The sequence below is a fragment of the Ochotona curzoniae genome, unplaced genomic scaffold, assembly GCF_017591425.1.
Source record: "Ochotona curzoniae isolate NIBS_2020 unplaced genomic scaffold, NIBS_Ocur_1.0 scaffold_1852, whole genome shotgun sequence".
In the NCBI taxonomy this organism is placed as follows: Eukaryota; Metazoa; Chordata; class Mammalia; order Lagomorpha; family Ochotonidae; genus Ochotona; species Ochotona curzoniae.
The window spans coordinates 1,895,768-1,923,389 of record NW_024467087.1 but is presented as its reverse complement, the minus strand read 5'-3'; the positions used below and the strand labels follow the sequence as shown (position 1 = coordinate 1,923,389).

The window sequence follows — 27,622 nt, the reverse complement described above, 5'->3', positions numbered from 1 at the left end:
TTGTACATAGTGGACATTTAATGTGAGAGCTCTATTATGTGGTAATTGGGCATTAGTACTCAATTCAGAACCTGTGACCTTCATCTGTTAGTTCCCTGAGAATAATGTAAAGTATTGGCCTCCAAGACTTCTTTCACAGCATGAAAGGTAGTTAAATGCATGGATTTTCAAGGATGCTTCTGAATATAAACAAAATGTTGAAATGGCAGTAAATCTATAATTAACCAAGGAAGACATTAATCAATAACAGAGCTATCCACAAATTTGAAGGAAGAGCAACCCATAGAGCAGCCATACTTGTAATAATTATCCTTGGATAATAGATGTTGATTTGTGTTTGGAACATAGAACCCTTGAATGCTGTCTATCTGTGCTCTTTTTGCAGATGGGAATCTTAAACTCAGAAGGAAAGGGGTTGGTCTAGGACAACACAATTAACAGCAAAGGCAAGACTAGAGTCCACGTTTTGACTCTAAATTCACTGCTTCTTGATTTGTGTGTATCTGCATTTTGCATCTGTGAGTCTATATAACATTGTCTTCAAGTATTTGAATAAGAAGGGCATTGTTTTCTCATTTCCAAACTCTCAGAAGCTTGAGCCAGCATTGTGGCATAATGAGTTAAGCTGTCACTTGCCACAGCCATACTATATAGGTGGTCATTTGAGTCCTAGCTGCTCCACATCTGATCCAGCTCCCTATTAATGTACTTGGAAAAGCAACAGAGGATGACCAAGTGTTTCAGTCCCTGCTACACTTGTGGGAGACCCAGATGAAGCTCTTGGCTCCTGGCTTCAGCCTGACCCAGCCTTAGATGTTACACTTCTAGGGAGTGAATGAGTGGGTGACAGATCTCTCTATCTCTCCTACTCTTCTCTCTGTAAATGACTTTCAAACAAGTTTTTTAAACTCAATACCATGTCAATTAATTCCATAACATAAATTGTTACTGATGTTATGTTGGGGCTTTTAATAGCTCGGGATGATACTCTGCAGGCTCTACCTTCAGACCAGAGATGGTCTCCCCAAGAAACCGTTGAAGTTATCCAGACAATAAGATGCTGGACTTTATGCTTGGTAAATGCTTGCAATGAAAGAATCTCAACTGAAATTGAACTGTGGTAATGCAGCAAGGTGGAGGAATCCACCATGGGGGAGGTTTTGGGGAGTGGTGGGGGGAATTCCAGTGCCTATAAAACTGTCACATAATGCAATGTAATCAATAAAAAAACTCAAAAAAAAACCAATTAAATACCAAAGAAAAAGGCATTTGACACGAAGAAAACAAATCTGTTTAATTAAGTGTAAAAAAAAAAATGTGTTTAAAATAACTCTCAAAAGCTTAGTAGGAACTCAGACGAGGTTTGGGAGGAGCCAGAGGAATGCAGGTGAGCAATGTAAGGCAGAAAAGGCCAGATTCTTTCTTTTTTAATGTTTGTGCCATTTGGAAACTATCATTGAACTTCCAAAATCCAGAACTTGATGAAAAAATTAAAATAAATCTGCTTTAACACCCTGTGTTTTACACAGCACGTCATGTGTTTTGTTGATATTGGTTAGCACATGTATTTGAATACACTAAAAGTGTCTTGAGTTTTCTCTTTCTTTGCTGCCTATTCACTGGCTCTAAGAGTGTCCTGTCTGTTCCAGAGTTTGCATGGGCTACCCAGATCACCATGGATGTTGCTTCTTGGCCAACTAGAGGAAAGCAGAAGTGAAAGGGGCTTGCCAGTGTGCTTCCTTTGTGTGAGTTTCCTTGGACACAAACACAGGAGCAGAGTTGCTATGGAGCAGCTAGTCTCCCCATTTTGGATTCCGCTGAGGCAGGTAGTTGAACTCTTTGAGAGAGTCTGGGTTTTCTCTGTCTCGGGAAATTACTGATAATATCAGAGTCAGGAAGAGGTGAATAAAATGGAAAAGAAAATTCCTAAGAGTCATGCCAAGATTCAGATTTCCAACCCAGCCAGTGCTTCCCCAGCTCTCCTTTCAGCTGCAACTTGCTTCCCAGGAAGCAGAAAACAATAGACTACTGATTGAATTTAGGTCTAAACTTCAGGCAATTAAAGGTAAGGGAAGTAAAATCTAGTCACATTTGGAATCCAAATTCTCAAAGTCCCACCAGGAGTCATAGATTGTGTGTGTGTTTTGTAAGGTGCTTCTGATTCTCAAGCCAAACTTGGAAATCTTTTAATTTTGGGAACTATTCTCTTTTTTTTTTTTTTCAGAACTTTTGGCTCACCATTTGGAGTTAACCACTTCAGGGAAAGTGCAAAGGTCTTTTACAGTGAAGAAAAGGAAAAGTTTATTAATTATAGCTGGAATGAGGCCATACCATAAGAGCTTAAAAAACCTGGAGATCTTTGAATAAAGAGACAGCTGTTGGAGATTAGGAACATATAGCACAACGAGTAGATTGTTTCTGTTCCCCCTTTAGGAGAATTTTAGTGTCTGATCTTGTTATCTTCCCAGAGTAGTTGCAATCTTATATAGAACTTTCTATTCAATTATATGAAATTATCAACTGCAACTTCGAAGTCATCTTTATCTTTCTCTGTTGCTTTCCCTATCCTGAACAGCACCCATTACTTCACTTCAGTAATTGTTTCTGAAAGTCAAACTTTGTGTCAGACACAATGTCAGCAACTTTGATCCAGGAGTGACTAAGACTGTGTTTTGCTTGTTTGTCATGCAGTAAACCACTCTCAGGTCAATTCAGGAATTCAGTCAGGGCTCAGCTGGGTGATTTTTGTGATGAATACAGTTTACCCAGCAGCAATCATTTATTTGGCTCATGGGTTGCTGTTGAGATCTCATCACATCTGATACTCTGGCAGAGCTGGCTGAAAGGCTAAGTTAAGCTGGCTTTGTCAATTAGTGTATGTACACACCTCTCACCAGGATGGTGGTTTTAGGTGTTTGGATTGTTCACAATGTTTGAGGCTTCAAGTGTTGAAGTTGTGGTGACAACTTAAGATCCAGCATCTGAGGGTCCTGAATGTCACATCCACAGCATCCCTGGTCAAGTGTGTCACTGAAGATATATCCAGATTCAAGGGGAGGATAATTAAATTCTATCTTTAAATTAATAAAGTGGTAAGCACTTGGCAGACTCTTCAATGTTTCACAGCCAGCCAGTGCTGCTGTCCTTAAGGCAATTTTGCTCAAAGAACAGGAGCTGACTAGTCAACCAATATTGTTAGAGCCTTGACCATGATGAAGAAATGACTAAAAAGCTTACTGAGTGGTATAGTGAATACTCTTTCATGAGGTTCTTGATTGTATCCTTGTGCTCTTCTGGAGGATTACCATGATGCACCCACTTCCTAGCCAGCGCTGTATGATATACTGGAAAACTACCAATTCTGTTGGCAAACACGCATGCACAGAACATAATGCATAGCTATGTGTCCACACTCAGCTGCCTGTATTATTTTGATTAAAGTCTAATTGAGTGACTGGGTGTTTGACTTAGTGAATACTAATTGTTTAGGCTTGTTCGGTAAGTACTACAGTTGCCACTGTTGTTGCATTTGCCGGGGCTGATCTCCCTCTTCTTCCATTTCCTGACTCCTATGCATTCTTTTTGATTTTGTATGAGTAACTCCTTACTTGTAGGAAGCTGTTTCTGATCAAACTCATCCTATTTAGATTTACATGTAATTTAGATGTTCTTCTAGATTCTCTTTACTCCGCGTGCCCTCAGTTTAACTCTATCATCATACATTTTAATTTTTATAATCTTTGATTTACTGTGCATCTACCTCCACTATGGTCCATATTGGTTTTTTTTTTTTGGTAAAAGATTTATTTATTTTTTATTTGGAATGTCAGATATACAGAGAGGAGGATAGACAGGAAGATCTTCCATCCACTGATTCATTCCCCAAGTGGCCACAATGGCCAGAGCTGAGCCAATCTGAAGCAAGGAACCATGAACTTCTTCCAGGTCTCCCACGTGGGTGCAGGGTCCCAAGGCTTTGGGCCATCCTCGACTGCGTTTCCAGGCCACAAGCAGAGGGTTGAATGGGAAGCAGGGTGCCAGGATACAAACCGGCGTCGATATGGGATCCTGGTTCATGTTAGGTGAGGACTTTAGCTGCTAGGCTACTGTGTAGGGCCCTACGGGGAAAAGCAGCAAAATGGAATGTTAGAAACTCCAGTGAGGAGAGTTTAGGAGAAGTGGACAATACCAAGTAATCTTCAGCCTAACTTGGTGGGTTTGGGATGTGCTTTCTCCACCTTGTCAAAGGATAGTGATGTTGGAGACAGCTGTGTTCTCAGTCCCAAAAAGAACACATCTAACTCTCTCCTGATCCATAGCTTCTAATTTAGTGGTTATTAGAACCTATAATTCTAATCCTCAGTCACACAGATTCTGTTGGAACATGTGGAATTTGGAACTCTAGTTTAACAAGCACCACAGGTGATTGTAATTCTAGTATTCTCAAAAGAAACATTGGGATCTCCTACAAACAAAAAGTTCAAGTTTGCATGGGGTGTTCACCAGCCCTATTTTGTTTTCATGGTCAGCTGAAGTGACAAAATCAGAGAACCTAAGAGGCTTTAGAGAGTTAATCTAACACGGGACTCAGTATCATCACTAACAACCAGATTACAATAGCAACACTCCTCATATTAATAACAAAAATCCTACTTCATATTATCTCTTCGTGCCCACTAAAGGAATAGCACCATTCCTAGTCAGAACCACTGCCATGAAACTTCATTAGACCTGGGAGAGACATGGATCTCAGAGTAGATACCAGTGTTCTTCAGAGTCTTTCAGCAAACTCTTGAAGTGATATACTCTCAGGCCAAATCTTTTCCTATATTTCTGTAACTGCTCTTGGAAACCCTAAATGTCCCCCTCCACACAGGCCTTATTAGAAAAGACTTAGACCAGTTTACTAGGTTCCCGTTGTTTCTGACAACATGAAATGCTGTGCTGGCTACAAAACAGGCATCTCCCAGAAACTCATTGAACCACAAAACTCTCCCTGTTGGCTGTCTTGAAGATGAGCAGGATTCTGAAAGTTTGCTGAGCAGCAAGCCTTCTTTCAAGAAAGACAGGATTGCTTGTTTAGATTTTACTTTGAGGAGAAATGTTAGCCTACTAGCATATTCTTGGAATATCAAGAACGGGGTTTTCTCTAGATTAGGGAAAATTTCCCTTAATATTTCAGTAAATACATTTTTTTATTTCATAGCCTTCATTCTTCTTCTTCTTATCATTTTATGATACGGTTCTATAGGCCCTGGGATTTCTCACACCCCCTCCCCAGCTCCCTCTCCCCTCATTGAGTTCTCCTATATTATTACTACACTATAGTTCTTTGTAAACAGTCCATCATTATGGGCATGGACAATGGCAGAGTCCAGCATCCTATTGTCAAGATACAACAGTTTCATTGAGAGTCCATCTTTGTCTGGAAATAGAGATGCATACTGCATTGTATCCTCACATCTGGATATGACAGTCTCCATTACACAGTTACCATACATTCCCTTAAATGAAGAGCCACAATATAAAAATCAACAACAGGAAGAAAAAAGAAATTAAACACACCATGAAGTTAAATAACATGCTGCTGAATGACTAATGCGTCGCTGAAGAAACGAAAAAGAAAATCAAGAACCTTCTTGAAAAAAATGATACTACGGTATGATCTATTTGAAGAGATTAAGCTTAAAAAAATCAAAATCCATGAGATACAGTTGCTGCTGATCTTTGTTGGTGAGATATGTCTCCTGTAGGCAATAACTTGATGGGTTTTTTTTTTAAATCCAGTTCACTAATCTATGACATTTGATTGATGAGTTTAAGCCATTTACATTCAGGGTTTCATTAAATACATTTTAAAACCCAGCTTCTCTTCTGGGACTCCTGTAACTCTTACATTTGGCCTTCTAATAGTGTCTTTCAATTCTTGCATACTCCTATTTCCTGAAATGTGTCCTCTCTGCTTCACATTGGCTAATGTTTCTCTGTTTAAATGTGTTGTTACCCTATTCTGGCATCTTGATTCTTCCAATAACTTGTATTTTCAAAGAATAATTATTTATAAAAGTGAAAAGTTTGTGTTTTTTATTAAGGGAAATGGAAATGTGTTCCCTTTGAACCTGCAGTGACCAATGCTGCTGACTGAACTACTCCTTAGACAGAATCTTCTGGTGGTGTTGCTTTGTGCACCCTCCGTTCCTCTGTCCTTATGCAAAGATCATACAATCTCTTCCTCTGCCTTTATGGAAAGCTTCTGGTGACTTTCAAGGAGGGTCACAGATGAAAGGCTTGGCAGCCAAATGAAGACATGTCATGATTTTTAAGTCACTGTTTCTCAGATGGCAATTCAGACAGAATCCAAGGAAATGAAATGTATCAGGACAAGAACTGCGAGTTCCAAATCCCAATGAATCACATAAGGGTGACCTGTTTCAGTAATAGAACAGAAGAAAATGCCTTTACAGTTTCAGTTGATAGACCTGCAGTATCCAACAAGTTATTGTTGTTACTCTAAAGGACTGAGGTGATCTCACACCTTGTTATTGAAGTTTACAGAGTACATACTTATGCCCTTGTTCTGTTTGTTTCTTGTATCTGTTCATATTTATGCCTAGACAGGCTAAATCCTATTTTAAGATCAACCAAAATATTGAAGGCCTTGTAACTCATTATATAAGGAACAGCAGAAATAACTGGAGATAGTTCACTTAGGTAGGAGAGGTGTTTGGGCACTATTATGACAACTTGCAAAGATCTGAGGAGTTGAAATGTAGGAGAAGGAAAGCCTGTTTATATATATCCAATGAGAACAGAATCAAGGCCAGTGCATTGAAATGCCTGCATGTTAAGTGATTGACTCACCAGAAGGGAAAACTTCACTTTTTCTCTTCTCTTCTTTTCTTTTCCCTTCTTTACTCTCTTTTCTTTTTTTCCCTTTCCTTTCCTTTCTAAAGATTTATTTGTTTTTGTTGGAAAGGCAGATCTACAGAGAGAAGAAGTGACAGAGACAAAGATTTTCCATTTGCTGGTTCACTCCCAAAGAAGCTGCTGTAGCCACACCTGAGTTAATCCTAAGCCACGAGTTTCTTGCTATTCTCCCACATGGCACAGACTTTTGATCCCAAAGCTCTGGGAAATCCTCTGCTGCTTTCCCAGGCCATGAGCATAGAGGTAGATTGGAAGTGGAGTATCTGGGACATGAGTCAGCACCCATATGGGATCCCAATCTATGATGGTGGAGAATTAGCTAATCAAGCCATTGTGCTTTTCTGTCTTTCTGTCTTTAGATTTATTTCTTTTTGTTGGAAAGTTAGACAAGATTTATGGGGAGTAGGCGAGAAAGAGAAAACTTTTGCATCAGTTTGCTTACTCTCCAAATAGCGACAATCGTTTGGAGCTGAACCACTGCAAAGGTAGGAGCTTCCTCTGGGTCTTTGATGCAGGTGAAGTGTCCCAAGGACTTGGACTATCTATTGTTTTCCCAGGCCATTCTTTTAAGTGGCTGAGTAGTATTCCATGGAGTAGATGTACCACAGTTTCTTTTTTTTTAAAAGATTTATTTTTATTATTTTTTCATTGGAAAGGCGGATATACAGAGAGGAGAGACAGAGAGGAAGATCTTCCGTCCGATGATTCACTCCCCAAGTGAGCGCAACGGGCCGATACTATGCCTATCCGAAGCAAGGAGCCTCTTCTGGGTCTCCCACGCGGGTGCAGGGTCCCAAAGCTTTGGGCCGTCCTCGACTGCTTTCCCGGGCCACAGGCAGGGAGCTGGAAGGGAAGCGGGGCTGCTGGGATTAGAACCGGCGCCCATATGGGATCCCGGGCGTGCAAGGCGAGGACCTTTAACCACTTGCGCCACCGCGCCAGGCCCCACAGTTTCTTTATCCATTCCTCTTTTGGCAGGCACCTGGGTTGTTTCCATGTCTTTGCTATTGTAGATTGTGTGTGTTGCTAATTCCTTTCTCATATTCAGATCTCATTTCCTTTGTATATATTTCCAGAAGTGGGATAGCTGGGTCATATGACAGGTCGACTTTCAGTTTTCTTAGCAATCTCCATAATGACTTCCATAGTGGTTTTACTAGTCTACACTCCCGCCAACAATGAAGGAGGGTACATTTCTTCCACATCACGCCACCAGGTGTTGTTAGTAGAGTTATGAATGTAGGCAAATCTCACTAAAGGTGGAACCACAACATAGTTTTCATTTGTATCTCCCTGATGGCTAGGGAGCCTGACTATTTTTCATATGTCTATTAGTACTTGAAAGGCAGAGTCACACAGACATGGACACACACATGCACACACACACACACACACAGAGAGAGAGAGAGAGAGAGAGAGAGAGAGAGAGAAGATAGAGATTTTTGTATCCATTGGTCCACTCCCACATGACTAATGGGCAGAGCTAGGTTGATCTAAAGCTAGGAGCCAGTAAATTCATCTCAGGGAAACTTTTTAATGAGTCAGCTTCATTATGTAGTAAGTTCCTCATCTCTGGAAATGCTCAAATAGTGGTTGGTTGGCCATTTGGCAGGGAAGCTATTGAGGGGATTTGGGTATCTGATAGAATTGATTTTCATGACATTTAAGGTTCCACTCAATCTGGAACACAAGTATGGATGTCTTCAAATTTTCAGGTGAAGGGTCAATCAAATTTGATACATACTCATAGATAAATAGATATAGACTTATTTCTGTAACTAACATGCGGTTGTATTGTTATTTGACACATAAGTGACCACCATTATTCAAACTTTTATTGCATAGACTTTTAGAAAACTTTATTAGATCTTTTACAAGAGCATATGCTTAATGTGAGCTGAGGAAGACAATTATCAAGAGTCCTTTTAACACCTTCTAGCCAGCCAGTGTATACCTGTAGGTATCCAGACTAAGACCTTCTTGGGATTTACTCACAGAAAGATGGGGAGGGAGCAAATATAGTCTTGTGATCTGGTAGCACTGCTGTCACAATCAGAGTCAAGGTCATGAGCCTTACTTTGTTTTGTGGTCTGCCTTATTAGCTTAGGTCAAGGTTCTCTGGTCCTGAGTATCTTGTATTAGTTATTCAACATTTTCACTGTTCACACTTGCCAACTTGTCTTTTGATATGTTCTTTTAGCTTTAGTAAAACCAGATTCATAAAATATACAAAGTGCATTTTATTCAGTAAAATGTAAGCCCATCTATTGTAGCTAATCCTGTTTCCCCCAGTGCCCTTCTTCCAAGGCCACTGCTACCATAACCTTCTTATGGATCCTTCCAGACTGAGCCTGTGTATGCATAAGCATATAAATGTAGATATTTGTATAGTGTTAGGGCCTCTCATCTGGCCCTGACCACCAGCTTGTGTGTCCTTTTGCATATCCTCTACTCCTTTTCCACACACTTTTACTCTATAGTTCATTTTTTTTGGAGTCCACCTCTCTGCTACCCTATCCTAGATTCACCATTTTTCTGCCTCTAACCTACTCTGAACCTGCCACCCTGACTTGTTAGGACTTTAATCTGAGACAGAAAGAATTAGCACTCATCATTTAGTAAGAGGAAATTATTTCTAGTTTCTATTTAGATTCTGTATTTTCCAGCTTTGTAAAAATTAAATTAAGACTTTTCATTTGATACAGACTCTGTATTTCATGAGCAAGCTATTTGCATTTTTCACAACAGAAATCTTACTCCGTAGGAAGCTGTAAGCAACTGTTTTGAGATTCCCAGAAAAAGTCACAAAACCTTTCCGTCCTAAGCATCTAGTAATTTAATTGGAACCAAACAACAGAGTAGTGTTATTAAAGAAGCCAAACAGCTTACAAACTCAACAGTGTCACATTAAAGATTAAACACTGTAGGTTAGGATTCATTTAGAGTATATTTACATTTTGTTTCAAGACGTGATCACATACTCAGTTCACCTAATCCACCACCATAATTACAATGTGTCGAGGTGTTTAGCATCATACAGATAATGAAGCAATTAATTCTAGCTGGCAGAGTGATAAGAGGGAGAAAAGGTAAAAATGAGCCAATAGATTTTTTGGAGTTGAAGGAGCCCTCAAACATTAGTCAGCCTTGGCTGAGTACATTTGATGGTAGCTCTACCAACTGGTTGTCTAGCTTCTTTAAATGCCTCCTTCAGCAGAGTGTTTATTTTACTTTCAGTTGGCTGTATTAGCTTTTCTTTAGGCCACACCAAAATCCTTTCACTAATTTCTTCCACTATTTGGCCCTAGGTTAAACTTCCTGAGGCCACACAGCCACGTCAAATCCTTCAGCACTATAAAAACTTCATATGTTTTATAGCAATTGTCATTTACTGCCATATCTGCACTTGTCTAGCATGAACATTTGACATTCCTTCAGTAATCACCAAATTTCATTTTTTTAAAATCTACCCATCATTTGCGAGGGCTCAGGAGACTTTCCTTGGAGCAAAATGTGTCAGTTTCTTTTGCTTCTTGTTATTGACCCATATATGTTCAAGGAGGTAAAGGAAGGCCACTTCAGCTTAAATGCAATTTAAGAAGGGATCAAATATGGAAGCATTTGAGAATTCAATGATAAAGGCCAGTCTGGTAACACAGCTTCATGAGCTTGTGTTGTACATCAGTTAATCTTATAGTGCTCCCATAAGCATGGACAACAAATACCGTGAGTGATCCTCACCATGATTTTCACGATGAAAATGTTAGAAAATCATAGGCTGGGGAGATTGAGTTTTGAAGAGGAAAGGGATATAGCCAGTGTCCCACACAATGCAAAACTAATCTAAGGCTTTGTTTCCCAATTCAGTGTTTTATACATGTATTTCTTTAACTTGAGATGCTAGTAACAAGTAGCTAATAAAGGACGTTCTTTGGCCAACTTCTCTCTACTCAGTATGGACACATTGTGTTTTATTCTGAAATACATTTCAAAAGTTATGAAGTTATATGAGAAAGTTCTTATGCATTTTGAAAAATGATTTCCAAAGCACATGATACATTCACCAAAGATTTAGCACTTTTTTGGCTTCTGAGCTTTGAATTGATATGCACAACATTGGGAATAATTTCCCATTATATGTAAGGATTTGTATAGTTAGTAAGTTGGTTACAGTGAGTGGATGTTAAGACACTAAGAATAAGAGGTGAGTTACTGGCTGGTAGTGCATATTATTATGTGATAAAACTGGTGTAATTTGCTCATATAAAAACAGTCTGAATAGAAATTAAATATCAAAATTTCTACTGTTAGTGCTGTATATATCGCTTTACAAGTATTAGAAAGAGGGAACTGTAGCTAGGATTCTAATGTGTTAGAGATACCACGTACAAGCACACAGTGGAGTTTCTTTATTTGACTAGCAAGTACAGTGCTAATCTACAGTTTTCTTTTTTTTCACATTTTACATTTTATTATTATTATTGTCATTTTTATGATACCGTTCTATAGGCTCCTGGGATTTCTCTTATCCCATCCCCAATTACCTGCAACCTAGTTCCCCTATATCATTACTGAAATATAGTTCTTCATACTCAGTCATATGTCGATCATTGCTGGCATGGACAATGGCAGAGAGTCCAGCATCCTATTGTCAAGATCTAGTAAACAGTTTCATTGAAAGTTCATCTTTGTCTGGAAGTGGAGATGCATACTACATCGTATCCTCACATCTGGATATGTTAGTCCTCATTTCACAGTTACTGTACATCCCCTTAAATGAAAAGTCACAATATGAAATCTACAACAGGAAGAAAAATAGAAATTTACGATGCCATGAAGTTAAATGACATGTTACTAGATATGACAGTCTCCATTACACAGCTACTGTACATCCCCTTAAATGAAAAGCCAAAAACCAAATCAACATCAGGAAGAAAAAAGAAATTAACAACACCAAGAAGTTAAATAACATGCTACTAAATGACTAACGTGTAGCTGAGGAAATGAAAATCAAGAACCTTCTTGCAGCAAATGATGCTACTGTATGATCTATGATTCATTAAAGAATTTACTCAGAAGAAAGTTTTTTTGAAGAGATGAAACTAACAGAAAACAACAAAACCCATGAAATAGCTGATCTTTGTTGGTGAAATGTGTCTCTTCTAGACAATAAACAGATGGGTTTTGTTTTTTAATCCAGTTAAGCCATTTACATTCAGGATTAATTATGTATGGGTGGTAATTTGGTCCTACCATTTTAGGAATGGGTTGTTCATTGATTTAGACTTCTGTTGTCATTTTACTGGGATGTTCTTCCAATTTGCCTTTGGTTTTGGTAGGTGCTATTCCTCTTGTCTGTCAAGAGAACATCTTGAAGTATCATTTGTAGGGCAAGTTTGAAAGAGGCAAATTCTTTTAGCTTTTCTTTACTGTGGAAGAATTTTATTTCATTTTCAAAGACAAAAGAAAGTTTTGCTGGCTATGTTATCCTGGGCCTACATTTTTTTTTTTCTTCTAGAATCTGGAATATGTCACTCCATTCTCTTCTTGCCCTTAGAGTTTCCTGTGAGAGATCTCCTATGAGTTCAATTGGCATTCCTTTATATGTCAATTGCTTTTTTTCACATGCACTTTTAAGGATTTTTTCCCCTATGTCTGATTGAAGAGAGCTTGATTATCATGTGTCATGGTGAAGACTGCTTTTGGTAAACCCTCTTGAGAGTTCTGTGCCCCTCCTGGATGTTTCCCAATTCTTTCTCTAGTTTAGGGAAATTTTCCTTTATTATTTCATTAAATATATTTGTAAAACCAGTTTCTCTTTCTGCACCTTCTGGGATTCCCATAACACTTATGTTAGGCCTCTTAATAGTGTCTTTCAATTCTTGAATATTTTTTGGGGGGGCCTGATCCAGCTCTGCTTTCAACTTTCTGTTTGCTTCCCCTGATTACAAGAAATATCTTCCAATTCTGAGGTTTTTTTCTTCTGCTTGTTTCATTCTACCTTGGAGACTCTCCATTGTACTGTTAATTTGCTCTACTGTGTTCTTAATTTCTGATATGTGAGCCTTAATGTGCTTTATTGAGGCTATTGCTTGTGTAAAATATTCCTTGAATTCTTTGAACTCTTGTATGTGCTTCTCATTGTTGATCAGAGGCGTTAAAATGAGTTTTCTGAATTCTGAGTCCCCCTTTTTCTTGATGTATTCCTTAGTTAACTCTGAGGTTAGCATAGGGTTTTTGCCCCTTTGCAGGGGAGTTTTCAGTAATATTCATTGTGCCTTTGTCGCTTCTTTTGCTCTTGATCATTGTACTTCTGGTTAGCAGAGTCTTCTCCTTGGGGCAGGTTTCTAAGCTGTGTCACCCACAGGTCTACAGTTTGATTTTACTTATTACAGTTGGTACACAGCTCTTTGCTTGCATCCAGTTGTGCCACTCCCTCCAGTAAGTTCCAGGCCTGGGTTCCTATGTTAGTTTTCCACCAAGAACTTCATAGTGCCAGCTCCTGGCTCACCACTCTCCACCTCCTGTGATATCATGCTGAGGCTGCACTGTTGTCTCTGCAACCTTTCTCCCTCTTCCAGTTGGCACAGGTCCCAGGATTAGGAAGATAACAGGTGTCCTATATAGCTAGGTTATTGGTGGTGCTGATCTTGCAGGAACCTGTTTTCCATTAGGTCTGGGTCCCACGGACCTCTTTTGACCCATATGATGCCACAGTCGGTATTATTTTCCTGCGGGACCAGTGCAATCCATGGAACTCAGTGAGTTTTTGTGAGCTCAGCACATGTGCAGTTCACGGTTGTCCCCAGCAGTCCTAAAGCTATTGCCACATTGTACAAAATGGCTCCTGATGTACCACTACTAGAGTTCTTGATCTGCTGGCCATCAGGTCTGAAGGCTACTCAAACCTGTCTTTGGTGTAACCTGTAGAATGCTGCCTTGCTGCAGTTCACTGAGTCAGAAATAAGCTCACTCACAGCTCAGTGTATGCTCAGTCCTTTCCCTAGCCTTTGCCTCCTTATGCAAAATGGCACCCAATTCAGCTCTAGGGGCTGACTGGGCTGTGAAATCCACCCTGTCCTCGCATTGCCCATCTGGGATCCCCCACTCTGTCTCTGCTCCTGGTCAAATCAAACAGACCAGCAGGACAGACAATTCTTTGTCTGGGTTCTCCTCCCAAGCTCCCAGTGAAAGTCCCTTCCCACCTGGTTGCTGGTGGAGTTCAGATTGCTGTTAGCTGAGTGCTGCTGGAATATCAGTCACTGCAACACCAGACCATTGTGTCTGCTGCTTTCCTGTGTCTGTCAAGTCTCCAGGTACCCCTCTGCTGTTGTTCTGTCTTCTATTTCCTGAAATATGTACTCTCTGCTTCATCCTGATTAAATGTTTCTCCATCTGTATAAATGTGTCCTTACCCTATTCCACCATTTTGATTCTCTTAATCTTCAGTTTTCACATATGTGTAGACCCTGATAAGATCATGATAGCACATTTTCTATGAGTCTAGATCCTTATGCCACTGAAGGATTCCAAATAAAATGCACAATGATGAAAATGAGCCACTGATATTGTGTGAGGATGACCCTTGTGCAACTTTTGTTCTGTATCTGAAGGACTTCCAGAGCCATGTATATGGGGAATCTGCAATGTCACTAGTTAATTTCTTGATGCTGAAAAGTAGAGTCGTTAATCCCAGTTATATCTTACAGTCCACACTAATTATAGCACAACACATGAGTTCTTTTTTTATATTTTAAATATTATGTTTTTTTATTTTAAATTTTGAATTATGTGGTCCTATTCTATATAGACTGGGATTCCCCCCCCCCAAACTCCCACCCCCTGACAGATTTTCCTTGTTTTACTACAATGGTGTAGTCCTGCTTAAGGAATCATAATTCTATCAGTCTCTTATTTAAGTGTACCCCGACATTGTTGATACAGACAATGCCAGACAGTCCAGCATCCCATTGTCTACACATGTCCAACAGTTTCATTGGGAATCCATCTTTCGTCTGGAAGCAGAGGTCATGTGTGGAGGAAGTTGTATGGAACAAATGTTCTTTTTTAAAAAACTACATCAGCGGGCCCGGCGCGGTGGCGCAAGTGGTTAAAGGTCCTCGCCTTGCACGCCCAGGATCCCGTATGGGCGCCGGTTCTAATCCCGGCAGCCCCACTTCCCTTCCAGCTCCCTGCCAGTGGCCTGGGAAAGCAGTCGAGGACGGCCCAAAGCTTTGGGACCCTGCACCCGCGTGGGAGACCCGGAAGAGGCTCCTGGCTTCGGATTGGCATAGTATCGGCCCGTTGCGCTCACTTGGGGAGTGAATCATCGGACAGAAGATCTTCCTCTCTGTCTCTCCTCTCTGTATATCCGCCTTTCAATGAAAAAATAATAAAAAATAAATCTTTAAAAAAAAACTACATCAGCATCAAGGGATAGGGGATAGTAATTGATGAGAGAATCTGATGCAGGAAAGCATATTCTGAAGATGTAATTTGTGTGGTTTTGATAGATCTGAGAAGTTGTTGGTTTCATTACTCCAGGGTTGAGAAAATCTTTCCAAGGTCTATTAGTTGACAAAGTCCATCTTAGTGCATCCATAGATCCAGGGACATACTGCAAAGTTTGGCCAGGAGAATGTTTCAACCTGCTCTGCTTTCTGTCCTCCGATAAGGTACTTGATGTCTCTCTGCTGGCCTAGGTGAACTGGCTGTCATGTTCCCTGTGTGCATCTGGGCATACTGTCCACTGCACAGGCATCAGCAACTGAGGAGGCCCAGTCCTGACACATGTACTACAAGGTCAGACTACATATCCTGTGATTTTCCTTTAGTCTGGAGTTTGAGTCCAGTAGTCTTGTTTGGGCAGTCCTCCAAGAAACCTCACCTCGGGTGGCTTTAGATTTGATGTGTTCCAGCCAGGGAAGGGTCAGGTTTTGTCTGTCACCTGCACCAGCCAATGCACATACCATTGGATACGGTTTGGTCAGTTCCACCCCAGCCTGATATCTCTCATGAATGGATGGATGCTTCAGCCCATCCCAAACCTGGTCCTGTAGTACACCAGTGATGCAATGGCCTGGTTGGGCCAGCCTCCAATAACCACCACCAGGCCTGCCCCCAGCCCTGTTTTTGTACATGATAGCCTCTGTTGTGGCTTAGTCTGGCCTAGACCAAATTCAGTCTGGCTCTTGTTCACACCCATGGGTGCTGCAGCTTAGCTTAGCTGTACTAGGCCACCAGACCTGGCCATCATAAATGCTGTCAGCTGTCACTTCCTTGTCCAGTTTGACCCATTTTCAACTCTCATTCTCGTGCTCACCAGTGGTAAGACAGCCTAGCAGGGAAATGCCCATAGTTCCCATGCCAGGTATGCTCCCAGTCCTGGATCCTGCACCTTCCAGGGGCACTGTGATTATGCCTGAGATGACTCACACCCAGTCTTGGCACTTGCCAACTAATATTTTGGTCAATCTGGCTGGTCTGCACCCATTTGGGCTCTTACATGTGCCAGTGGTTGTGGCAGCCGAGACCATCCTGGCCTGTCCACAGACTGGCACATTCCCAGTCTCAGCGCTATGCTTTCAAGTGGAATTAGCAATCAATCCAGTAACAGAGTCCCTGAAGTTCCCCTACCAATCCTACTCTCACGGGTCTTGTGCATGCCATCATATTCTGCTGCCAAGTCGAAATTGTCTGCATCCATTCCCGCTCTCACCAATGGGTGCTACAGCTTAGCCCAGCTTGGCATACCCCGAAACCTGGCTCTCATGTGACCCTGAGGGTGCTGCGGCCTAGATTGACTGATTCCTCACACCCATTCTGGCTCTTGCAAGAACCAGCGGACACTGGAGCCTAGTCCAGCCTGTCCTGTTTTCAGACCCGGCCCACATGCATGCCAATAGGTGCCATAGTCTTCCCCATCTTGGTCCTCCCACAACCCCAGCTCTCATACTCATCAGCTAGAGCTGCATCCAATCAGGGAAGTCCCCAGAGTTACCCTACCAGGCCTATTCTCAGCCCTGGGTTTTCTGCATGCTGGCAGGTTCTTCAACTCAGCCTGGCATGGCCCACTTGCAGTCCCGGCTCACAGTGGTGGATGTAGCAGCCTAGCCCAACTGGGTATGATACACAGCATGTCCTGACTCTTGTGTGTCCCAATAGGGGCTGCCATCCCCTGATCTGACCCATACGAACTCTGATTTTGCCCAACCTAACTCACCCTCAGCCCTGGTTCCCGTGCTCTCTAGTGGAAGTTGAAACCTGGTAAGGGAGTTCTCCAAGATCCCCTACCAGGTCTGCTTCCAGCCCGGGATCTTACACATGTGGGTTTTAACAGTCCTATTTAGCATGGTCTGCCCTCAATCCTGGCTTTTGCATGTGCAGGCAGGTGCAGCGGTCTGGCTCCTTCCAGACTTCTCTCAGCTCCCACAAGTGTCAGGTGGGTTCATGCCAGGTGAGTTCTGTATTCCAGACTGGCTTGGTCAGTCACAATCACCATCACCAGCTCTCTGTGCAAACTCCAGCAGATGCTGCAGCCCCACAGAGGTCACCCCCAAGTTCCTTACAGAATATACCCCCATATCCAGTTCTCTTGTATTCTGGTAGGTGCTGTTGCACAGTCTGCCATAGCCCACACCCTGCTCTGACAGTTGTAGATGGGTAACTGACTCAGAACAGCTAGATATGCCCCACAGCCTCAGCTTTTGCATGCTCCAGTGGGTGACTGCTGATGCTATTTAGTCTAGTCCATGTCTCCCACAAGGGCGGGTGCCTTGGCCTGAACCAGCCATGTCCTTTGGTTTCCTCCTCTAATTCACTGCATCTCAGCTCCCTCACCTATACGTGAGTGAGGTAGCCTGGTCTGTGGATGATTCCAGAGTTATTCCTCTCCTGTCAAACATACCCTCAGTTGCTCCTACTGCAATGTGTCCCTAGACCCCCTTCCCTGGGTAATTTGCACCCTCTCTCCCCACCTGGGTTTCCAGGGTGGTGTGTCCCAGTCAAGTGTTCCCCGTCTTGCACATTTATCTTAAAAAAAAAAAAAGAACAGGCAACTATTCTTGCACACTGGTATATTTAACACAAATTTGGCATTAATCAGGCCCAAAATGTCCATCAGCTACTGGCTGCTTTTTCTCTCAGCAGTGTAACACTTGCCTAGGTGCAAGAAAACTTAGGTAGTTGTCTACAGCTGGGGTCAGAGTATAAATTCCACAGTCATTTTCTTTCTTTCTCTTCTTTCCTTCCTTCATTTTGTTTTAACCATAATCAATGCATAGCAGGCAATTATGAGAGCATCACACTCCAGAACAGAGAAGTCAGATTTCTTTTGGGGAATATGCTTTTGTTACTAGTGTACTATAATCTGATCTATTTCTTTACAAGGAGTATCCTTTAATTTCATTACGCATTAATGAAACAAGAACAGGTATGTATGAATGCATGGTTTGTTTAAAAGTGTTTGTCTAAACTTGGACAGAAATCTTATTTTCCGGAATGCATATACCCATAGTACACTGAAAACCAGAGGAGAAAGTTAACATTTGAGAGAAAGGACCATAAGGAACCTGCTAAAATGTTCCTTAAAAATATGTATGGCTCTTTTCTATCCACCCTATAAGGTAGCATGTTATTACAAACCCATGCCATAATTTATACTGTATTGATTGTATTGCCAGAACCTTGAAAATTCTCTGTCATGTATATTTATTATGAGCCATAATTTTTCAGGATAACATTTAGAGACCACATCACTATTCAAAGAAACAGAAGGTTGTGTAAGAGAAGTTTAAAAAGTCTGCCTAAGACAACTAGTGAAAGCAAGTTTAAAAAAAGAAGCTTAAATAAAAGGATATCAAAATGGAAAGTAACAAACTGAAAGACACATAGACCAAAGTGATGACTGGATTTAAAAAACTATTTTTTTCTATTCAGGAATCTTCTAATGTATGTTTGCAAATGTAATCAACACACAAGCATCCACCTATTCTAGACAGATGACAGTTTTGGCACACTAGCATGTTGTGAACACATAACTCCCAGTTATAGAACTTGAGTTGATTGCATCATCAAGTCAATGCTTTTAGACTTAGGAATCTAGTTGTATTGGTGCCAGATAGGGAGTTAGGATGCTGTGTAACCGAAACTAGTTAGGAGGCAGTGCTTTTGTGAGGGAGTAAGAGAAAATGTGACTATTTGCTACCATTTTCCTCCGCCTGCATAAGAACAAAGCACAAAGTTGGCTGGAAGCACGGTTAGCTTTGCTCACAGCTGCTGAACTCTGGTTTAACCAGATGCTATAACCATAGCAACGGGGAAATATTGGAATTTTGATATTAAAATGCTACTGAAATGTGCTAAATATAGCACACTTTGTGGTGTGGTTGCATTTGTAGGTATTTCCTTTATTTTTCAAATGACCAAGTGAATCCAGTTTTGAAAGGAACAGCAATTTATTGTGTGGTGACTGCTGAAGTCTCCCTACTCCCTCTTTATCCATATCTATAAATCTGAATTTTTAAAGCTAAATGAGATAAATAAACTTGGTTGTCCAAGACATGCATGGAAATTGGACTGCCATAAAGCCATCTTCAGACTGTGGATGTTGAAATATGCATCTTTAAAGATTTATTTTTTTTATTTTTTTATTTTTTTTTATTCATTGGAAAGGCGGATATACAGAGAGGAGAGACAGAGAGGAAGATCTTCTGTCCGATGATTCACTCCCCAAGTGAGCGCAACGGGCCGATACTATGCCAATCCGAAGCCAGGAGCCTCTTCCAGGTCTCCCACGCGGGTGCAGGGTCCCAAAGCTTTGGGCCGTCCTCGACTGCTTTCCCAGGCCACTGGCAGGGAGCTGGAAGGGAAGCGGGGCTGCTGGGATTAGAACCGGCGCCTATATGGGATCCCGGGCGTGCAAGGCGAGGACCTTTAACCACTTGCGCCACCGCGCCGGGCCCGAAATATGCATCTTTGGGATGTAGCGGAAAGAAGGTTGGGCTGGGAGTAAGGAAAACTAAACCTTTATGATTAAACCATCATGTGATTTTGATTGGGTCTCAGGTTTCCCATCTTCATATGTCAGAGGATAAACTCCTCAGCTCTCCCATTGTAGAATTTTGGAATAGTTATGGTTATGTTTTCCCCATCTGTCACTCTGAGGAGTGCCTGCTGACACTGTAGAATGAGAAAGATTTGCATCCCTGGATCCCTAGGTAAGAGTGGTGGGTGACGTATAAAATAACCTGAAGTTTCCTTATAGGTATTCCTCTGGTTTTAGGATTACTCTATACTTTTCAAGTCTTTTAATGGGCTGACTAACTTCATGTCTTCTCATTCCTCATTTCCCCACAGCCCAGCATTAGGTCCAGAACTCCACTCCATTCCATCCAGCAAGGCTCTAAGCTCCATGAAGTGTCTAATCAAGAGAGATGATAAGGCAGTCTCTAGGCAAATTGTTAAGATCAATAACACTTTCTATACTGTTTTTGCTGCATTCCATGTGCTTTGATGTTTTTGTTGTTATTTCCATTTCTTTCAAATAGTTTCTTTTCTCTTGTAGAATTCATCACTGGCTCATGGATTACACAGTGGCATCATTTTTCCCAAGAGGCTTTTGTGTTTTCTTTTTATTTCACCCATGCATTGATTATTCAGTGTCACATTTTTCAACTCCAGGGTGCTAGGAACTTTTTTGTTTTAACTTCATACCTATTGCTGACTTTGCTTCATGCCTTCTCATTTAAGGGGATATATAGTGATATACATATAGAGACTATCATATTCAGCTGTGAAGATACAATGCAGTATGCATCTCTACTTCCAAATCAAAGATGGACTCCCAATGAAACTGTTGGACATATTCAGATGATGGGACGCTGGACTGTCTGACATTGCCTATATCAGCAATGTCAGGGCACACTTAAATAACAAACTGATGGACTTATGACTGCTTATGAAGAGCTATACTATGGTAATAATATGGGGAAAATCAGTCAGGAGGTGGGAGTTTTGGGGGAGGGAAATCCCAGACCCTGTGGAATTGTACCATAAAATTCAAAAGTCACAAATCTAACACTCTTTTATTTAAGTGGCATTGCAGGTTTAGACAATGGTAGATAGTCTGGTATCTTGTTGTCGAGGTATGTTTTATAGTTTCATTGGGAGGTTCTCCTTTTATTTGGGAGGTAAGATGCCTGCTGCAATATATCTCCATTTCCCAGTATGCTAGTGTCCAGTACACAGTCCATCTGTGAGAATACATGCATACACATGTTTGGCTGTCTATCTGTTGATCTTATATTTTGCGTGAAGTTTGCCTTATATCAGAGAGAACATAAGATATTGTTCTTTTGAGATTGGCTTAATTCCACTGAACATAATGGTCTCTAGTGGTGAAAGTGGACATCCTTGTCTAGTTCCAGACCTTAGTAGAAAAGCTTCCAGTCTTTCCCCATTTAGTATAATGCTGGCATTTGTATTTTTACATATTACTTTCACTGTGTTATGGAATGTTCCTTCTATGCTTTTCTTAATTAGGATTTTTTTTTTCTTTTTTAGCATGAAGTAGTGTTGGAGTTTGTCAAATACCTTCTCTGCATCTCTTGAGATGATCATATGGTTTTTATTCTTATTTTTAAAGATTTATTTATTTTTATTACAAAGTCAGATATACAGAGAGGAGGAGAGATAGAGTGGAAGATCTTCCATCCAATGATTCACTCCCCAAGTGAGTACAATGGCCGGTGTTGTGTCAATCCGGAGCTAGGAGCCAGGAACCTCTTCCAGCTCTCCCACATGGGTGCAGGATTCAAGAGCACTGGGCCATCATTGACTGCTTTTCCAGGCCACAAGCAGGGAGCTGGATGGGAAGTGGAGCTGCTGGGACTAGAACCACTAGAACCAGCACCCATATGGGATCCCAGGCGCATTCAAGGTGAGGACTGTAGCCACTAGGTCACTCTGCTGCCCCCCGCTTTTTTTAAAAGATTTATTTATTTTTATTACAAGGTTTTTATTCTTTAATTTGTTTATGTGGTGAATCTCATTTATTGTTTTACATATGTTAAACCATCCCTAAATGCCAGGGATGAATCCCACCTGGTCCAGGTAGTGATCTATCTGATGAATTGCTAGATTCTATTGGCTAATACTTTGTTAAGGATTTTTGTGTCTGTGTTCATGAGGGATATTGGTGTGCAGTTCTCTTTATCTGTTATGTCTTTATCTGGCTTTTGTATTAAGGTGATGTTGGCTGCATTAAAATAGTTTGGAAGGATTATCTCCTCTTCCTATTTTTTTTTTTTTGATTAGCATGTGGAGGATTGGGGTAAATTCTTCTTGGAAAATTTGGTAGAATTCAACAGTAAAGCCATTCTATCAGGGTTTTCTTTGATGGGAAGGATTTAATTACTGAATCTATCTCCATCCTGATTACTGGTCTATTTATATTTTAATTGCCTCATAATTCAATTTTGATAGCTTGTATGTACCTCAAAATCTATCCATTTCTTCTGAAATGTTGGCTTATAGTTGGTTGCAATAGTTCCTGATTATTCTATGTATGTTTGAAGTATCATTTATTATATTTCCTCTTTCATCTCCTATCCTGTGGATCCATATCTTCTCCTTCCATTTTTGATTAGTTGGGCTAGTGGGGGATCTATTTTGTTGATTTTCTCAAAGAACCAACTCTTTGATTCATTGATATTATGTATTATTCTTTTGGTTTCTATTTGGCCTATTTGCTCCCTTATCTTGATTATTTCTTTTTTCCTGTTGATCTTTGGATTATTTTAGTGTTGTTTTTCTTGCTGCTTCAGATGTATGTTTAGCTTGTTTATGTGATGCCTTTCTAGTTTCTTGACAAGGCAATATTTACAGCAAATTTTCCTCTTTTTTTTGCTAATATGGAGAGCTTCATGAATTTGTGTGTCATCTTTGCACAGAGGCTATGTTAATCTCTGTATCGTTCCAGTTTCAGCATATGTGCTGCCAAAATGAGCATAATAAACTTTCCTCTTAAAACTGCCTTGACTATATCTCACAAGTTTTGATATGTTGTGCTGATGCCTTTATTCATTTGAGCAGTTTTTTTTTTTTAAATTTCCTCTATAATCTATAATTTATTTAACAGCATGTTGTTCAGTCTCCAGGCGTTTGCATATCTTCTGTGATATTTGATTTGTTGGTTTTCAGTTTCAGTCCATGATAGTCTCAGAACATGCATGGTATGATTCTGATCTTTTCAAAGTTGCTGAGGCTTGTTTTGAGGCCTATCATGTAATCAGTTCTGGGGAAGGTTTCATGTACTGATGAAAAAGTGTATTCTTCATCTGTAGGATGAAAGGTTCTGTAGATATTATTTAAGTCCATTTGTTTAATTGTTTGGGTGTGTTCTGTTGTTTCATTGTTGAGTTTCTGTTTTGTTAATTTCTCTATTGATGTTAATGGGATGTTTGTGTCCCCCCATTATTATTGTATTGGCATCTATATCTCCCTTAGATCTGTCAACAGTTTTTCATGTAGCTAGGTACCCTGGCATTTGGTGCCTATACATTTATTATCATTACTTGTTAGATAGATACCTTTATCATTTTGTGGTGTCCATATTCATGTTTTTTTTTAATGCTTTCACATGGAAAAAAAAAAGCATGTTCATATCTGGTATTATAATTGCCACACCAGGTCATTTTTTTTTTCTTTCCATTATCCTGGAATGTCCTTTTGCCTCCTTTCACTTTCAGCTTCTATGTATCTTTGTTGGTCAGATGTGTTTCCTGTAGGTAAATGATCCTGTAGGCACAAGGTCCTGATTTTTAATCTATTCTGCTATTTGATTTGATTTAATCCATTCTGTCTTTTGATTTGTGTTAGGGTTAATATTGGCAGTGATTTAGTCCTGCCATTTAAACATTGGGTTACTCATTGGTTGATTTAGGTTTCTTTTGTTGTTTTATTGAGATGTTCATCACATTTGCGTTTGGTTTTTGTAGGTGCTATTATTTTTCTTTGTAGTAAATCTTTAAGCAACATTTGTGAAGCAGGTCTGGTAGAGGCAAAGTCTTTCAGCTTTTGTTTGCTTCCAAGGTTTTTTATTTTTTTTTTTCATTTGCAAATACAATGGAAAGCTTTGATTGCTATGTCATTCTGGGATAATAGTTGTTTTCCTTTTAGGATCTGGACTGTGTAACTCCATTCACTTCTGGCCTGCAGGGTTTCCCCTGAGAGGTCAGCTATGAGTCTCATTTGGTTTCCTCTATAAGTTAATTGACTTTTCTCAATGCATATTTAAATAAACTTGCTTTATATCTAACCAAAGAGAGCTTGGTTATGATGTATTGCGGTGAGGACTGCTTTTGGTCAACTCTATTTGGAGTTCTCTGCCCCTCCTGTATTTTCTTTACCAGTTCTTTCTCCATGTTAGGGAACTTTTCAATTATCATTTCATTGAAAGCATATTTGAACTCAGCCTCTCTTTCAATGCTTTCATGAACTCTCGTAACTCTTATTTTCAGCTTTTTAATGGTGTCCCTTAATTCTTGAATATTTTTCTTAGCATGACTCAGTTCCTTTTCCAGCTTTTGGATTGTTTCAGTGATATTGCAGCAGGAGTCGTCACGGTCTGAGATTCTTCTGCCTCACTCATTCTTTCATTGAGGCTGTCCACTGGATTTTTAATTTGCTGTATTTTATTCTTCATTTTTAATAATTCAGTGTGATCTTGTTTCAGTGCTGCTATTTCCTGTGTCACAAACTCCTCAAATTTCTTGAACTCCTGTATGTGCTTCTCGTTGTTGTTAAGAAGCTTTATAACAAGTTTTAAAAATTCTTTATCTGTCAGTTTGTCAATGTCTTCCTCAGTTAATTCTGAGGTTGATGTAGTCTTTTGGTCCTTTGCCAGGGTGGTATCAGTAATCTCATTCATCGTGCCTGTGCCTTTTCTTTACCCTTGTCTATTCAACTCTGATTAGTGGCTTCTTCTCCTTGGGGCTGGTTTTTAAGTTGTGTTGTCCACAGGTATACAAATTGAGTTTACTGATCTGCACACAGCCACAGCTTCTGACTCACTACTTTCCATTCCTGTGATCCTATGTTGTGGCTGCACCAGTGTCTGCTTAGCCTTTTTCCCACTCCTGGTTCTAGCAGTACCTGTGATCAATGAGACCCCAGCTATGAATTTGATGGAGATCACAGTGCTGTCAGTAGTGCTTGTTGCACGGATTTTTTTTGTTCTTTCCTCCAGAGAGTGTTGAGTGAGTATTTCTTTTGAGTTATTTTCGGCAAAAATTTCAGTCACAAATTATTGTTCATGTAATACTTGAACAGTAGTAATTATAAATTATTGTATCTAATAAACACATCTGTACCAGGCTTTAGAATTTGATTGGCACAGTTATTGATGCAGATACCTGAGATATCAATATGGAGCTTGAATGCTCTAAAGGAACTTTACTCCCCGTCAATGAGCTGTAGCCTTGTGACAGAACAGCTTTCATGGCAGCAGAAGAATGTGCATCTCTGCTCTACTCCTTCCCTATTTGGAGAATAATATAGCTCTGATCAGCTCCTTAAAGACTTTTCTCTGTATACTCTCTTGTGGACCTGCAGGCAATATTTGCAGAGCACAATGAAGTCTGTCTGACAGCAGGCATCCCAGGGGTAACGGGGTATTCCTAAGCTTTTGCCTTTGCTGACTTTTCTTGTACTTCTCTCTTGAAAGGGAATAGAAACTGCTTTGGGCAGCTTCAGTGATCTTACTGTTATCCTTTTTATTTATTTTCTTGTGGCTTTATATCCTCTTCTCTTGTTCCATTTGCTAACTGATGGGGTGCTGAAGTGGTTTTTCATTCATTCATGTAAGTATTAACCAAGTCCTACTTTGTACAAAGCATTACACATTGAATCTTTGGAGTTAATTTTTTTTTTTCCTGCTGTGCTTCTTTTTAAATCATAAAGATAGTAGGGACTATAGAAGGTGGCATAATGGGTAAAGCCTCCACCTGTGATGCCAGCATCCTGTGTGGGCACTGGTTTGAGTCCCAGCTGTTCTACTTTCTGCAATGTGCCCTGGAAAGCTGTAAATGATGACCCTAATCACTGGGCCCCTGAACTCACATGCAAGGGCCAGAAGACACTCCTGGCTACTGATTTTGGACCTGCCCAGCTCTGGTAATTGTGTCCATTTGAGGAGTGAACCAATAGTTGGATGATCTCTGTCTCTCCACCATGTTTCTCCATAAATTAGTTTTAAATATATATATACTTATATCTATCTATCTATATATAATATATATATATTTTAAAAGGCATTAAATATTTATGGTAAAAATGTGAACAGTAAAAGAGGCCATAAAATAAAAAAGATCCCTTTCTAACTTCAAGTCCCTAGTCTCATTCCTAAGGCATGCCATCAGCAACAATTTTTTGCACATCATTCAAGAAAATTCCTAAGTATATGTAGGTGTGTATGTATATATGTATTCTGATATTTATCCATCCATATATATATATGCATATTTGTTTCTTAAGAAATACAGTTTGGGTCATGCTAAGCACAGTTTTGTACATCTAATTCCATGGATATGTTGATAACTTTCCATGTAATGTCATGCAGTTCTGCTCAATCACGTAAAGCTTGCATGGCTGAAGTGTAACTTTAAAAAAAACCCTGTGGTTTTGATTATTTTTCTACAGAAGACACTGAAGATGACTATTTTTTAAAAAAAGGTTTGTTTGCTTTTATTTGAAAAGCAGATTTGCAGTTAGAAGAGGCACACACAGTAGCTTCTTTGGGGTCCCCCACTTGGGTGCATGGATCCAAGGACTTGGGTAATCGTTCACTGCTTTCCCAGGAACAATAGCAGGCAGCTGAATCAGAAGTAGGGTGAGCAGGACTGGAAATGTCACCAATATAGGATTCTGGATCCACAGGCAGAGGCTTAAACTGTTACGCCACAATACCAGCCTTGTAAACACAACCACTTTGGAAAGCACAATCTCAGTGTTCATTCATTGTCCTCCGATTTTTTAAAAAAACTTTTCCTCCATATTGAGGTCACTACCTAGGTACGCATTATGACACTTGAAGAATTACACAGTAGTTGGCAAATTCTCTAGGAAGATGAAAATTAATTTCTTTGGTTTCCCTTCCTAAGTGCCATGTGGCTGTCTGGCTTGACGAATTTTTAAGGTAGCTTCCAAACCAGTTTCTAGTTCATGTCCCAATACTTATGATAGTTTATTTCTCCTTTTTGTAAAGACCCATCTCATGTTGATTTAGCTTATATTTTCTCATATGATCTTAACAACTGAAATCGTCACTTATTTAGATTCTTTCCTTACTACTTTTCAAATTTTGACCATGTATAATGTTATTCCTCTTTGCTAATTTTAACTAATCTTTCTCTGGGCACCTATCAGAATATGTGCATCACTTCTTTTAATACCTCCTGCAAATCTGTGAGGAAGGGTGCAATAATTATCTTCAAAAGACAGATGAGGCATAGGAAGGTTAAAGACATTGTCCATGGACCTGTAATAGATAAGAAAACCAGAATTTGAACTTAGTTTTATCTGATCCTAAAAGCTCTCCATTTCATGAGTATATGTGCTGCCTCCCTTAAACCAGCAGATGTAGCTTGGCTAACTAGTTGTACAATTTTGTTTCAAGCACTGGAAAATGGGCCTGAAA

At 40.1% G+C, this 27,622-nt stretch overlaps 1 long non-coding RNA gene and 1 other non-coding gene across 2 annotated transcripts in view; one reads left to right on the top strand and one right to left on the bottom strand.

Annotated features, from left to right (window-relative positions):
- Window positions 1-20,356, top strand: part of LOC121169542 — a 39,641-nt gene extending 19,285 nt beyond the window's left edge. Inside the window, exon 4 of the long non-coding RNA XR_005885854.1 lies at window positions 20,284-20,356. This is a non-coding gene — a long non-coding RNA (uncharacterized LOC121169542). The remainder of the gene's footprint in view (window positions 1-20,283) is intronic.
- Window positions 20,357-22,832: 2,476 nt separating this feature from the next.
- Window positions 22,833-22,936, bottom strand: LOC121169578. Its single transcript, XR_005885878.1, has one exon. It is a non-coding gene; the product is annotated as a U6 spliceosomal RNA (small nuclear RNA).
- Window positions 22,937-27,622: the final 4,686 nt, after the last annotated feature.